This window comes from Drosophila mojavensis, unplaced genomic scaffold (assembly GCF_018153725.1).
Source record: "Drosophila mojavensis isolate 15081-1352.22 unplaced genomic scaffold, ASM1815372v1 contig_292, whole genome shotgun sequence".
Classification (NCBI taxonomy): domain Eukaryota; kingdom Metazoa; phylum Arthropoda; class Insecta; order Diptera; family Drosophilidae; genus Drosophila; species Drosophila mojavensis.
Window position 1 is genome coordinate 107,501 of NW_025318839.1, and position 4,459 is coordinate 111,959.

Here is a 4,459-nt window from a genome sequence, read left to right on the forward strand (position 1 = left end):
CTGTGACCCGAAAGATGGTGAACTATACTTGATCAGGTTGAAGTCAGGGGAAACCCTGATGGAAGACCGAAACAGTTCTGACGTGCAAATCGATTGTCAGAATTGAGTATAGGGGCGAAAGACCAATCGAACCATCTAGTAGCTGGTTCCTTCCGAAGTTTCCCTCAGGATAGCTGGTGCATTTAAATATTATATAAAATAATCTTATCTGGTAAAGCGAATGATTAGAGGCCTTAGGGTCGAAACGATCTTAACCTATTCTCAAACTTTAAATGGGTAAGAACCTTAACTTTCTTGATATGAAGTTTAAGGTTATGATATAATGTGCCCAGTGGGCCACTTTTGGTAAGCAGAACTGGCGCTGTGGGATGAACCAAACGTAATGTTACGGTGCCCAAATTAACAACTCATACAGAAACCATGAAAGGCGTTGGTTGCTTAAAACAGCAGGACGGTGATCATGGAAGTCGAAATCCGCTAAGGAGTGTGTAACAACTCACCTGCCGAAGCAACTAGCCCTTAAAATGGATGGCGCTTAAGTTGTATACCTATACATTACCGCTAAAGTAGATGATTTATATTACTTGTAATATAAATTTTGAAACTTTAGTGAGTAGGAAGGTACAATAGTGTGCATAGAAGTGTTTGGCGTAAGCCTGCATGGAGCCGCTATTGGTACAGATCTTGGTGGTAGTAGCAAATAATCGAATGAGACCTTGGAGGACTGAAGTGGAGAAGGGTTTCGTGTGAACAGTGGTTGATCACGAGTTAGTCGGTCCTAAGTTCAAGGCGAAAGCCGAAAATTTTCAAGTAAAGAAAAATCAAAATAAATAAACAAAAATGTGCCTAATTATCGATTTTTATACACTTGAATAATTTTGAACGAAAGGGAATACGGTTCCAATTCCGTAACCTGTTGAGTATCCGTTTGTTATTAAATATGGGCCTCGTGCTCATCCTGGCAACAGGAACGACCATAAAGAAGCCGTCGAGAGATATCGGAAGAGTTTTCTTTTCTGTTTTATAGCCGTACTACCATGGAAGTCTTTCGCAGAGAGATATGGTAGATGGGCTAGAAGAGCATGACATATACTGTTGTGTCGATATTTTCTCCTCGGACCTTGAAAATTTATGGTGGGGATACGCAAACTTCTCAACAGGCCGTACCAATATCCGCAGCTGGTCTCCAAGGTGAAGAGTCTCTAGTCGATAGAATAATGTAGGTAAGGGAAGTCGGCAAATTAGATCCGTAACTTCGGGATAAGGATTGGCTCTGAAGATTGAGATAGTCGGGCTTGATTGGGAAACAATAACATGGTTTATGTGCTCGTTCTGGGTAAATAGAGATCTATCATTTTATGGTAGTTTCTTGTTCCCCGGATAGTTTAGTTACGTAGCCAATTGTGGAACTTTCTTGCTAAAATTTTTAAGAATACTAGCCGGGCAACCGATTAGTTCTTTTAAATTATAACGATTATCAATTAACAATCAATTCAGAACTGGCACGGACTTGGGGAATCCGACTGTCTAATTAAAACAAAGCATTGTGATGGCCCTAGCGGGTGTTGACACAATGTGATTTCTGCCCAGTGCTCTGAATGTCAAAGTGAAGAAATTCAAGTAAGCGCGGGTCAACGGCGGGAGTAACTATGACTCTCTTAAGGTAGCCAAATGCCTCGTCATCTAATTAGTGACGCGCATGAATGGATTAACGAGATTCCTACTGTCCCTATCTACTATCTAGCGAAACCACAGCCAAGGGAACGGGCTTGGAATAATTAGCGGGGAAAGAAGACCCTTTTGAGCTTGACTCTAATCTGGCAGTGTAAGGAGACATAAGAGGTGTAGAATAAGTGGGAGATATTAGGCTTCGGTTTGATATCGCCAATGAAATACCACTACTCTTATTGTTTCCTTACTTACTTGATTAAGTGGAACGTGTATCATTTCCTAGCCATTATACGGATATATTAATTATGTCTTATGGTATTGGGTTTTGATGCAAGCTTCTTGATCAAAGTATCACGAGTTTGTTATATAATCGCAAACAAATTCTTTAATGAGAAAATGCAGCAATGTGTTTTTGATTTAATAATTTGGTATAACTCCAATTACTCAGGTATGATCCAATTCAAGGACATTGCCAGGTAGGGAGTTTGACTGGGGCGGTACATCTCTCAAATAATAACGGAGGTGTCCCAAGGCCAGCTCAGTGCGGACAGAAACCACACATAGAGCAAAAGGGCAAATGCTGACTTGATCTCGGTGTTCAGTACACACAGGGACAGCAAAAGCTCGGCCTATCGATCCTTTTGGTTTAAAGAGTTTTTAACAAGAGGTGTCAGAAAAGTTACCATAGGGATAACTGGCTTGTGGCGGCCAAGCGTTCATAGCGACGTCGCTTTTTGATCCTTCGATGTCGGCTCTTCCTATCATTGTGAAGCAAAATTCACCAAGCGTTGGATTGTTCACCCATGCAAGGGAACGTGAGCTGGGTTTAGACCGTCGTGAGACAGGTTAGTTTTACCCTACTAATGACAAAACGTTGTTGCGACAGCATTCCTGCGTAGTACGAGAGGAACCGCAGGTACGGACCAATGGCACAATACTTGTTCGAGCGAACAGTGGTATGACGCTACGTCCGTTGGATTATGCCTGAACGCCTCTAAGGTCGTATCCGTGCTGGACTGCAATGATAAATAAGGGGCAATTTGCATTGTATGGCTTCTAAACCATTAAAAGTTTATAATTCATTTTATAGACGACAATGGATGTGATGCCAATGTTATATATAACATAGTAAATTGGGAGGATCTTCGATCACCTGATGCCGCGCTAGTTATATTTTAAAACATTATTTAATACAATGACAAAGCCTGGAATCAATTGTAAACGACTTTTGTAACAGGCAAGGTGTTGTAAGTGGTTGAGCAGCTGCCATACTGCGATCCACTGAAGCTTATCCTTTGCTTGATATGATTCGAAAAATATCCATAATATTATGTATGCATATAATTGTGTATACGGAATAAAGCAGAACAAATAAAACAGAGCTTACGAACGAAAGATACAAAGATGATATACAAAGATACAAAGATATAAAGATATAAAAAAATATAAATGAAATGGAAGGCTTCATTTATATATATATATATAAGACCGTGAAATTGATTGATATATATATATATATATATATATATATATGAGAACTCAAAATCGATGAAGAGAACTTATTATAATATAAGTGCTTGACATTGATGGAGAGAACTCATATCATATAAGATATGAAAAATAATACAATATGGAATCAAGGTTCCATTTTAAATGTAATATATAAAGAGAGAGATTGGAATTGATGGAAGAAATTTACAAGTCAGAAAACATTAAGTATGAGAACTCGATATTGATGAAGAGAACTTATTATAAGAGAGAAGTCATATCATATAAGATATGAGAAATACAATGTGGAATCAAGGTTCCATTTTACATATAATATGTAAAGAGAGAGAACACTTGGAATTGATAGAAGAAATCTACAAGTCAGAAAACATTAAGTATGAGAACTCGATATTGATGAAGAAAACTTACTTATTATAATATATGTACACTCACATTTGAGATCTACACAACATATAGTGTAGGCGTCGTCGACAAATTTACACAAAATTAATCAAACTACTTTTGTATTTCACTTCACATCCAATGTTAACACTCACATTTGACATCTACACACAGTGTAGGCGACGTCAACAAATTTTTACACAAAATTAATCAAACTACTTTTGTATTTCACTTCACATCCAATGTTAACACTCACATTTGAGATCTACACACAGTAGTAGGCGTCGTCAACAAATTTACTATATCATACAATAATATATAATATAGCAGTAAATAAATACATAAATATAGTCAGCCAGTCTTACATAAAAAAGAATAAAGAAATTGGTGGTGCCCAGTGCGAAAAATGGCGTTTATAAAGTCGTTGTGTCAAAAAACCTATATAGGGTAAGTGGTGTTGCGCAAGGCAAGTTCATATATGAGAGAAATTTAAAAATGAAAAATTCATATGAATGTGGAGTGTTGGCTTGCCAGCATAGATTATTATAATAATATAATAAAGAATAATGAAGTTAAATGGATTGCATTATTGAAATAATACATGAAAATGCAAAGGTCTGTGGTTCCCCTTGTGAAAAATGGCGTATATAAACAAGTTGTGTCCAAAAACCTATATAGGGGGTGGTGGTGTTGCGCAAGGCAAGTTCATATGAGAGAAAATTAAAAATGAAAAATTCATATGAATGTGGAGTGTTGCCTTGCCAGCATAGGTTATTAATATAATATAATAAAGAATAATGAAGTTAAGTGATTGTATTATATGTAATACATGACAATATATGGGTGAGTGGTTCCCTTTGGAAAAAATGGCGTATATAAAGAGATTGTGTCCAGAAAC

General features: G+C 37.3%; 1 non-coding gene across 1 annotated transcript in view; it reads left to right on the forward strand.

Annotated features, from left to right (window-relative positions):
- LOC122757105 overlaps positions 1-2,984 on the forward strand; it is a 3,969-nt gene extending 985 nt beyond the window's left edge. The window contains exon 1 of the ribosomal RNA XR_006357032.1: positions 1-2,984. This exon is cut by the window's left edge and continues 985 nt beyond it. This is a non-coding gene — a ribosomal RNA (large subunit ribosomal RNA).
- Positions 2,985-4,459: the final 1,475 nt, after the last annotated feature.